Here is a 12,644-nt window from a genome sequence, read left to right on the forward strand (position 1 = left end):
TGTATATTTTGTTTTCTACTTCTGGACACACCAGATTTTACAAATACGTACTAACGCTTGCTAGATCTATGGGGAAAATCAAGACAATTTTAGTGTGGTAAAAATTAAGAATAGAAACTAATCATTTCTCTAATATGTAGAAGTTAAAAATTAGCAATTTGATCTGAAGTCATTCTCATTTATGCCTCAATAAGAAATGAAATGGGGTTTAATGTTCTATTGTTCTGCTTCGACTGGGCTAATGAAGATGGGCATATGCCATACAGTGTGCTATGAGGGAAACTTTGCCCCCAACAGTGGCACTACAGGCTACTCTTATATATCAAATTTCAACTGCCAAGGGATCTCTTACGTGCACACCAATGTGTACATGGGACCTCATTTTTTTGTCCTATCCAAATGACTAGATGGCTGTCCTTGTCACGCCCTCCTGCACCACTGACAAGGAGAAACCACGCCGGCAAATCCAGATGACTTTCTCGGCCAACATTGGTGCATACCCGGGACCTACAAGCTAGCAAGCCAGGGTCTTAGACCTTTACACAATCAAATTGCCCTACCCATCCTCTTGAAGGCCAATTAACTTCACTTGAACAAATCGTGACATGCATCATCCAATTAACATACCTACCAAATTTAGTTGAAATCCATCTAGCGGTTTAGGAGAAATTAAGAACACAGAAAGTAGCCATAACGGTGTGTAATGGTCAGTCTAAAACTACAGAGATATGAATAGATATTAAGAGTAAATAATTAATCACCCATTTGTCATAGTAGTTATCTACTGTATAGAACTAACAAACTACAATCAATCTAACATGAAATATATACACCCAATAACACCTCTCTACTATATATGTTTTAATTATTTATCTTAATCAGATCCTATTTATCATTGATATCATAAGACAATAGTTCAAATAAACTAACAGTTGTTCACCTATACTGAACATATGGTCAATGACGGTCAAGATAAGACAAACCACTTTAAAGAGACATATAGGTAGTTTGGGTTCTTGTTTCTTAACAAAAAAACAAAAAAATCCCTTTCAATTTGACAATATTACATTGTGCTTGTTGGAATGTTATTGTATGATTACATATACTTGAGATAAATGTCAATTTACAAGGCATACATGCTTTTTAGTGGTTTTCAACGACTTTATCGAAAGCTTGTGCAAAAAAACAAACTCTAAAGTCCAACAATTAGGTCTCTTAGTTTATTTGGAATACCTGGTATGATATATTATTCAAAATTAATTATATTTATTTCTTGGTTAGGGTGATATTGCCTATTTAAGTGAATAGTACAATCAGGATTTACATAGTAATGCCTATTCCCTTGAAAAATGAAGAAAAAAGCCCAATTGACATTGCAGAAAGACTTTGTCTAGAGAAAAATCTTGTTGATTGAGGTAATTGAGACTAACTATATAGTAAGGGGTAATATATAATAATCGTAAATGCCGAACCCAAAAAAAACTGATCAGGTTGTTTTCACTAAAAATTGCTTAACTGTTTGGTTTCGCATTTATGTTTCCTGAATGGTTGAGTAATCTTCCCAGTGGAAACATTTAGACATGGCATGGAACTATCATCTCTCATTAACTCTGAATCAAAAGGCACATGAGACCAGTGCTTTTTTTTAACAGCCCCATATACTTGAATACGGATCAAACTTTTTATTCTGTGTACATCTAAATTTCTTGTAAAGTAAACTTCTTTAAATTCATTAAAAGTTAAAAACAATATTTGATATACCACAAGAGTAAACGTGTTGAGGATTAGTGATAAATATATCTATGATAACCTTTTGATCCATCTATTGCATACCCAAATCATATCTATCATATCAAATATAGGTGTCTCTTCCATATATATATTCTGTCATAATTTGATTATGCAACAACAAAAACACCTTTTATAAATTAAACTCTGATATCTAGAATTTATACATTAAATGCATTCCAAATCCATTTTAATCCTGTACTTTCCAGACAACTCAAAAATAGCATTGATCAATATTGGATATTCTTACACTAATTAAAAGCTATTTTTAGCAACTTTGAACACAACAAACAGTCAATAAGCTATAGAAGTATTTAACATAATCCTTATAAGACATATAGAAATAGATTGCACAAAATTAAAACACTTGTATAGATATACATGTACTACTTCTAAAGTTTATTAACACGCTACATTTAATAAACTTCAGAACATTTAGAACATCTTTCAAAACCCCAGAATAAAACCTTTCATAAATCTAAGATCATACTTTTATTTAAAAAAACAAACAAAATGGGTCCATACATTAATCCAATCGTTCAATTCTAACTTGTGGCCATTTGAAGTTTACATTGGTTTCTACTGATTTCACACCACTATCTTTAAGACTTAATAATTCTGTTATATTTTTTGTACCAGCCAATCCATTCTTCATGAAAGTTTTCTATACTTGGATGTGTCTTTACGTTAAAATTTTATGTGAATGATCTAGCTGATCAACAATCATTAATTGAAGACTGGAATCTCCTGTAATGAGTTACATAGGCCCAAACCCCATTAACCTTGACGGGTAAATACACACACACACACCAATAAATTTATGTATTGTATACCAGTATGTATAAAAACACGATGAAATAACACACAAAAGATCATATTGTTACTCATTTTAGAATATCCAACATTAATATATCCTAATTTTACTTTGGATAAATACAAATTACGACTGTACAAAAATAATTCTATAAATATACACCTAACAAAAATAACTTTACATCACTAATTGTATATTCCCATCTTTCATAAAATCCTACACAACTATGTACCGCGTAACAACATCAATTCCTATATATTCTCCCTATACACCTGTATGAACACCTTGGTGATACAATTACTAATTACATATTCCCTATATGTATATAACACAATGCAATACACCTTAACACTTTATACCGATCACTAATCGCATATTTCTCTTTCATCCTCTATCACCTGTTGTAAACGTCAACAAGATAAAATTACACCATGTAGAAACACTACTAATTGCATATCAAACATTAAGAAATCCCTGCTACAAGCTGAATGCACCTGGTCTCTTGTTTCAGGTATAATAACGAGGTCTGCTCACAGTAAATCTCACCTGACGAAGAAAACAAACAAACGTCTGATAAAACAGTGTGTCCACGCGAACAGAAGGACAAATACATGAACTACAGACCCAACCTAAGGTATTGATTAGAAATGGTCTTCTGTCTAGTTTAAGTTCCTGTACTGCAGAGTCACGCTTTATTATTTTTCTTCCATATTCATCCGGTTGTTTGTATTGTTCTAACCGTCAGCTTGCAACAAAAGAACTCTCCTATACTCATTTCCTCGTTAAGTTGCGTTAGTTCTTGAGCAAGCCTGACTCTTAATTAAGAGTTCAATCACTGTGTCATGGAATTGAAAAGAATCTAAGAAGCAGTTTCTGACATTAAAATAAAGCCATGTAGACCAACTATTTTATAATTATTTCATAGAATGTCTAAATAATAATCTGATACTATTAAGTAATTTTTTTCTTGAACCATGTTCGGGGACTGAAACCAATATACTCAATCCATGACCATGATGAGTACAACTAGTCGTTCCATATTGAACAATCCCACCCAGTTTTAACAAATTCTATTGAGAACTGTGGCCAGCATCCCATTCACAACATTCATAAATTTGAACATAAATGTTAGCGAAACTCTGTGATGTGCTACAGAAAAATTTGAATTTGAAAGGGGTCTTCCTTATTACAAAAATAAGAATCTCTGTGAATTACAAAAAATTCTGGCTACAAAATATTGTAGATGAAGGACTGTTGGATAAAGGTGATGACAATAAAAGTGGACACATTCAAAGATCTGAAGATATAAGCAGTCTTGGGAGAGGTTGCAAGAAGTTGTGGATGATGGAGGGATGGACTGGGGTGTATACAAAATAAGAGACCTGCTTGAACAATAACTGTATCACAGATAGAGGAAGTGATATTACGAGAGACAATTCCACTGCAAATGACAAAATTCTGTCTTTTGCACAAACACGTCAGATAGTATAATGACACGCTTTACTATCTAAAAAAACAACAACTCTAAACAGCCACTTCTTTTATAACTGAGTTTCAAAGCTGTCAAAAATACCTCTTACGTGTAAGATGGAAATTTCCTACAAAGCATGTTTCAGGTCCATCTCTGTGAGCAACTCATTTTCAGTTGTTTAAGACATGTTAAAAGATGACTTTGTTAAGTAGGTCAAACTTGAGATTGGCATGTCTTGTTGATTGTTGACATCTTCGTGACAAAGACATGTCAGATATGTGATAATCCCTAAACATGTTTTATTATGTTTACAAGTAAACAATCATCCTTCAGCAGTAACGAGATATGTTGATAATTGATAATCCATAAACATGTTTTATTAGTTTTTACTCATACAATAATTCTATAGCATCATTATAAGTTTGAATATTCAAGTGAGTCGAATTAAGTCTAATATTATTTTGAATATTTATTATTTGTGTGAAAGTTATTTTGAATATGAAATTATTCCAAATTAATCACATTTATTTTCTTGACGAGCATGGAAATGCCTCTTTAAGGTCTGCAAAAGTCTTTAGGTGAACCAGTTTCTGAGACTTTTGCATGTTTATTGTCATGATAGATTGTTCACTGACAATTAATCCGAGTCTAAATGTAATAGGATTACTCTTATAGTCTCTCCATTAATAGCATGTAATTCTGATATATCAGTGAAATACCGTACACATCATTATTACCAAATATTTAAAAAATCTTTATATAATCTCTATCTGGCAGCTCAATCGCACAAGATCCCATCAGAAATAGTAAAGGTGTATTCATTGTATTAACTACGGTAATTGATTATAGAATTACAGATAGTTCAGGTTAAACTCCCGTATTAGTCATCATTAATTACTCTTACATTTACATGTGCTGTATAGTTATTTCTGGAAGAAATGGTGTTTCCGACTTCCAAGTTGTTTTAAAATGCTTATACAACTTGGGATACATTCGGTGCCCATCTCTTTATTTCAAGATGGACACTATTGTTCAAATTATATGCAGAAATTACGCACATTTGAAAATGGCCTATATACCCTTTAACAATGAATCAAGTTTTGTTTTTTTTTGTTGCTGTTTTAAATAGTATCATTCTGGTGATATCTGCCAAAATTTCCCAGCAGGTTGCTTGCATTTCTCACTATCAAAGTTTCTTTAAATGACTGCATTGTAGCACAAAAGCTTCATCTCTAACATATACTGATCACAAAGTAATTTCTTCATGAAAGAACAATAGGGTCACTTCAATAGACACAAACCTAAACTTAAAGTACTGAGCAATAATTTGATTTCCATAGTCATCCTGAGATACGAGCGTAGCAGGATATTTTACATAGAAATGTTTTAGAAAATTTTGTTAATAATTTACTTTCAAGTAATATCAAATATCATATCCAATGCTACATACAGTGATCAAATTACTAACAAACTCACTTTGAATATAATCTGCATAATAAATAAGCAATATAAGGAAAATGATGTGAAAAAGAAAAGTTTTGATGTATTTATGTAATATATACATTAAGACTAGTTAAAGTTGGTTAAAGGAGTTGTCTCAGTTGTTTGTGTGGAAAACTCTTTAAACCCCTTATATTTTAGTCCCCAAATTCCATGCCTTTCTGAAGTCCCTGGATAGTCATGTGTTGTGGTAAGTATATCCCATCATGATTATCAAGCCATTTATACAATTGAACAATGGAATTCCTTAAAACGAAAAGTAAGGGTGTGGGGTTTAGCATCTTACTTTTCTGCAATACCCAGGGCTAATGAAGATGGACACACACACCATCTTGTACTTTTACAACATTCTATCCGAACAACCTGACATTGTTCTTAAATGCCATTTATCCTTCACCACTGACAAGGGAACCACGGTGAAAAAGTCCAAGGAAGTTTCCAGGCCAGCGCCATGATCAAATTAGTGACCGCCTGATTAGTTAGTGAATCACTAATTCCTTAAATGACACTGTTAAACAAATCAATTCCAAACAGTTCAATGTTTTGAGTTGAAACTTTAATATTTGGGTTATTTCTTCACATTTTGGCACTTAATTTGGATTCCATAACCACCTTTTATCAACAGGTACATGATGAAATCTGGGACAAGCAGCAGTGCCAGATTATACAAAGTATAATATAGTGTAAATTGATTTCAAAGGCCAAAACAGACAGAAATATCCTCTTTACCTTGTCTGAGGTTTCAGCTCAAAATATTCAACCTGTCTGAAATGATTTCAAAAATTCTTCAAAATTGTTACAAATACCACCGGTATAAGGAGCGTCACCATTTTCGTTTTTTGTGTGACCAGGCAAACATCAAGAACCTTGTAGGTGTGTTTCTATAAGTGTACTCATTTATCCTGTACAAGTTCTACAATTTTCTCCCCCACCCCCTCTTAACCTATTATATTGTTCCTTTAATACAACTCATGGACATAACATAATGCAGGCTGTCTTAAATGATTTATTATAATTAATTATAACTAAGCGGAAAAGGTGATAAAAACAGTATTATGTCTATAAATCATGAAGAAAGAAGACATCTAATTTCCATGTGTGGGCTAAAATTTCTACAAAGCTTCGTTATACAACTCATAACGTCAATTAGATGGTTCTTATGACAGAAACAAATTACAGCTTTATACCATACTGAAAGGATAATAATACCAAATCGATAAGATGTTATGTATAAACATACAATTTTTGGAGTCCATATAGATACATGTTTGTTCACAGTAAAATGAAGATTTTTATTTTACCCAGAAATACTTTAGAATTTGATATTTATGCAGGGAGACATGGATGTGTTTAGAAATTAATATGACATAGCTTTTCTCAACAGACTCTGTGGGCTATATAGCTTTAAGCTCTCAATACCCAAATTACAGCACATAGAAACATGGTGGCACTGTAGATTTTTCATCTTTACTGTAAATTATAGTATCAAATCCCATCTATCAACGCGTGTGAGGAGGCCCATTGCCCATTGCTCAATTGAGTCAACATTAATTACTGACTTGAAGACACATAAATATAGTTCTGAGTTTCCAGGAATATTTATTTTTAAACATGACTGGCAGAATTTCATTAAATTTAGACTAATTGCTGATAAATTTTGACCAAGGTTATTATCATGGATCCGAAGTATGAAGTTATGTCAAGCCCATGAATTCAATGAAGAAATATTTCAACATCACTCAAATCAACCGTACCCCTTTAATTTGTTTGTAAACTTGCGCAATGAGAAGATTCTTATAAGAAGTGGCATACTACCTATATGTATCAAAACTGTTTCAGTTCTTGAAAGTAATCTGAAAATATTTCAGTTACTTCTTGGTAATCTAGAATATGATTTTGTTATTTTAAATAAAGAATAAATATACTGCCATTGTCCAACTGATTCGTATGCTTAGATCATTACTATTTATATCATAAAAGAAAATTAATCAGGTTCTAATACTTGAATCGATTCATTTTAAAATCTTAAGTCATCTTTCTTTATGAGAAGTTAATTAAATTTTATTATAAGTTCTCATTCATGCAGTAAAGTAAATAACCTGTTTAAAGGCACAATAAGCTACATCGTTCATACATATTGTATGTCAAAAGTATAGCCTACTATTTTAAGCAAAGGCTATTGTTATGCAAAGTTCAAGGTTCGTTCAATGTCAAGGTTTCAGTGGAGGTCACCATGTTTGATTTGAGTGTGTTTGTGTCACAACCTCTGATTGGACGCTATCATTCACATGTCTACATTCAAGGGAGATAACGTGGCCATGAGTTCGGGAATTGCAGACCCAGTATAGCAACGTCTAGATGTTGTAAAACTTGCGGTCGTTGCTTCAGGAACATGGGTATGTTGGGGCTTTAAACAGCTTTATAATTTTAACAGCCTACAAATACAGAAATCCAGATTATGGTCTTCCTATAATTAGATACAGATTCTCACACCTTTACAAATTATTAAACCACAAAATCAATACAACAATAACCAGATAAAATATCCATCTTCATCCTAAATCTGACTCACTCTTTGGTAAAAAAAAATATTTTCTATTAATTTAATCTGAGATGTTAGACAAAAGCCATTCACCACCAAATAAAACTACTCTATTCTCCATCTGACATTTTAATTTAATATAATCTGTATAAAAATGTGTACTTGTTAACCTTTGTAGTTTATCACCTCCCATCCTTTTTTCTCAAATTAAAGTTGTTATCCTTTGTGAGGTGTTCCTATTTTTCAAGATCAAACGTGTTTAAATTTAAATGGTGGTCAGATGTTGATTTAGACAAATTTCTAAAAACAAAATCTTTTTAATAAAATTTTAAGTCCTTTAGTGCATTCATGTATTTAGTTATACTGCTTACATCTTCTCATAGCTAACAATTTTAAATGTACTTTTGTTTTCAAACCAAATTTAAAATCTAATTTTTTTTTTTTTTTAATTTTGAAACCAGATTCAACCGGCATACAAAAGAGAGAAATGGTGTTTAATATCCACTAGTCACTACTGGGTCATTTTGGTATATTTTTGTTTCAATAATTCATTTGTGTGCATGGGTGTTTAGAAATGAGCAGAAACCTAGAGAAAACCTGTGATGTTAGGTAGAGGACCCCACTCCTTGTCCAATACAAACCCAGGGTCAAAACCTTGACTTACAATGATACCAGATTTCTGTAGGTATTCTACACCACCTTTTCCCACATAAAATGACATTTTTTTCCAATATGACAAGTAGCGGCCTATTCCAGTACAAAATTTCAAACTTCTTTGGCAAAGAACCCAACATTCTTTTTGATAGGCATCTGTGGTTTCATAAATTTCCAAACCAAAAATGACCCAAAATTCTAGTATCTACAAAATGTTTGGAGATCAAAGAAAACAATTGTCAGATAATCATAAAAATAATCTGACTCAAGACAAAAATTATCTCCCCTTTCTTTGTACGTCTGCCAATAAGTTTTACCAGACTTTAATGAGTTTATGTGAGTAAATAATAAATATGTATTTAGTACTAAGTAGTACTTTTTGTTTTCTAACAAAACCATTTTTTTGGCAGTTGAAAGATGAAATGGTCTACAGTGATAGCGAAAGTATTTAACCTGATTGTGGCAATTACATTTAATGATCACATGATCCCTCAAAATAGCATTTCAAATGGCAATATCTTGACAGCTAATTAATCCAGATCTTAAGTTTTCCCAGATTGTCATTTGAAATAAAAAGATTGCACAATTCCTACCATTGCTTCATGAAATCAATATCAACATTAAAATTTAAGGGATTCTGCCCTTTTAAATTAATAAGTCGCTCTCTATATTATTAGTTAAGTAGTTCCTTTATTTGAAAATCATGGCATGATGCAGTCAGGGCATAGTATATTTGTGGTGGTGGTCAATATGAAAATCGATTTTATTTAAAATGTTTTTTGAATAATCAATATAAAGATACATTATGTAAGAGCTAAATCTGCCTAAAGAAGATCTTTCGTTTGACGTCAAATGTTATGTAAATCATTAATTAGACATTTATTCACATGCTAAGCCCATAATCAAATCTCTAGACCATCGGATGGCTTTGATTTTCAACAGATCTAAACATGATTGCCAGTTAATAATTTAATTCAAAAATGGATAATCAAGACTTTGTTTATTATTGTAACAATGACAGCAATGACAATCAAGACTACAAATTTGACTGAAATTTTCAACATATTCCCTTTTCATTATCTATTTTTTAACTATTATTGCGAGAACTATCAGCTCTTTATCTAAATCTTACATAATGCATTTTTTATTGAAATGAACAATCGTGAATGTTTAAAATCAATATCCATCTGTTTATTTTTGAATATTAGATGACAGTATCGTTTAATATAACTACATATTATTGTTTGGATCGACATCAGATTATGAATATTAAAAAATCTGTTCTAATTAGGTGTGGGTTATCGGGTTAAAATAGGCTGTGAGAAACTCATTATAATATAAAGCTGTCTTAAAACACATAGTGGTGGTGTTTGTGGAGGGTTTACCATCCACTCCACACAAACCAGGTCATTTTCGGAGTAACATATTGTACAATTTTATTTCAATAATTTGCTTGTATGTAGGGGTCTTTATGATTTGGAGGAAACCGAAGGACTCAGAGAAAAGACACAAGGTTGGGCAGGTGATCCTACTCCTTTTAATGTACTAGGTTGGGATTGAAACCACACCACTTGGCTCAATGACAGACACTATATCAAAAGCACATGTGTTAGATCACTTGATCAAACCCCCAATAATTGGAGAAGTATCTTCTAACCCACAACCATGCCCATCACAATCTTATTAATCAAAAACATATTTCACCTACCTCCGAATAATCTCTCCAAATGATATTTTCCGTTTCATTCATGGTTTCTGTAATTTTTTAAACATTCACAATAATCCTTGAATTAAAACTAATCCTTCTGTATGTTCTCAGTTAATCTAATCCTTTAATTGTTTGACCTTCATAGTTTGAAGGTCAATCATTTCAAAATTCTGGGCAGGGAATTCATTATAAATTCACACACTGTCTTATAGCCAACACTAATTTGAGCACACGTCTAGGTCTGCTAATTATTTTTGGATACCTGGTATAGAAAAGTCCAATGAATTTCTTTGTAATACAGATTACGTCTAATGCATATTCTAATATTCAATTTACTTGTCTAAGAATTTGCATAACCACATAAATCACTCAAAATGTTTATGTTTCTATAAAATATATGCAAATAGATTTTTTCCATTTCTTACATGAATTCTCGTTGTCTCGACTCTTGACATATATGTATTTAGAATTAAAACTCAAAAGTATTAACTTTCCTTTTTGGTCTTCTGTAAATTCAACATTTTTAAAGTGTCAAGATACACAGCCAATGTCCCAATAAGTTACAAATGTTGTCTGAAACATGCGTTACCCAGCATAAATTGTCCTTTTTCTCTATCATATATTTCAGCATATGTTTCCATTAACAACATAGATTACTGTCATGTCATTTCTTCACACAGAATTTTGGAACTTTAAAATATATTCTAATCCAATAAAAATATATTCCAATCACATCAGCATACATCACAGATCACCTGATTAAACCAAACATCATAAACTAATAATTATACTATTTCAATTTCTTTTTCAATCATTGAATCAAACTACTACAATTCAATGTTAAATCACAACCCAAATATATGAAAACATCAAAATATAGATCCAACTGTTCAAATATTAATCCATGTCAACATAAATAAACACTTCTATATGCAGACGTGAATAGCATAACATAAACCAATATCTACATCACAAAAGAGTTATATGACATACAGACCTGGTTTTTGTGTTTATTCATACGACTAGACAAGAAATACCTACTATCTAACAATAATCTTTTCTATTAGAAATCTGTTATATGACGTACAAATAAATTCATATTATATAAGCTTCATGCACTAGATAGGAAATAAAAACAAGCTGAATGTGCCATATATTATTAGAAAGGGTTTATTTGAACTTTTCAGGTGAATTTAAAAATCAAATTAATCTGCTTAATTAAATCCTCAAGGTCAATGTTTTTTGTTATGTATGGTCTGAAATAAAGTATTTAACTGATGAGTTGATCCAATATTAGTAATAAAGTGCAAGGGGAGTGCACAACACACAAACAATTACACAAGACAAACCTACGGACAATACACAATATACAGACATCACAAACAACAAACACATGTTATTTTGATTAGTGACAGGGCAATTAAGCTCTGTATATGAATCAGTTATATCTCAACTTCTGGAGTTTTTGATAGATGTAAAATCTAGCCATTTAATGTATATGCACATATTTATTTATTAGAACCAGGTATATATACTGTGTATAAGAACTAATTTATTACCTACATTTGTTTATAAGTCATTCAAGCAAAAATGATAAACATTGTATTTCCCCCCTAGTAGATACATACATTACCTCCTAGTACATATCATATTAATAATAAAGAGTACCAGTCACAGAAATAAGCAAGTTTTATGTCAGCATGCATCACTCTCTATAAACATTGCATTAAAGGACATGTCCCAGTAAAAATAGCAAAATGAAAATTAGTTTAACATTAAAGTCTTACTTTTCTGAACTAACAGGGCTAATAAAGACAGGCATACACCATGCTATGAGGGTCATTTTGCCCAGACAGCATTGCTACAGACTTAATTGTTATTACGAATTCTAACCGTCATTGGTTCTGTTACATGCACATGACACTGTTTCTTATCCGGTCCTCTGTCCTGCACCACTGACAAGGGAAAACCACTCTCGGACAACACCAAACCCCCCTGTTTAGTGTGCCAGCGCCTTATTCACTATGCTACTGTGGCTCTCTCATGATAAATCAAATGCCATATAGACTATTGACCTTGTTTAAAAGTTTCAACTCAAGCCGTTTGGAAATAATAGGCAAGACAGTTTATAGGGTCTTTCACTAAAAAATGTATTAGAGTATCACAA

At 31.9% G+C, this 12,644-nt stretch overlaps 1 protein-coding gene across 4 annotated transcripts in view; it reads right to left on the minus strand.

Moving 5' to 3' along the window:
* LOC126832122 (coiled-coil domain-containing protein CG32809) overlaps nucleotides 1-12,644 on the minus strand; it is a 101,437-nt gene that overhangs the window by 21,555 nt on the left and 67,238 nt on the right. The window lies entirely within an intron of this gene.

The sequence above is a fragment of the Patella vulgata genome, chromosome 9, assembly GCF_932274485.2.
Source record: "Patella vulgata chromosome 9, xgPatVulg1.2, whole genome shotgun sequence".
In the NCBI taxonomy this organism is placed as follows: Eukaryota; Metazoa; Mollusca; class Gastropoda; family Patellidae; genus Patella; species Patella vulgata.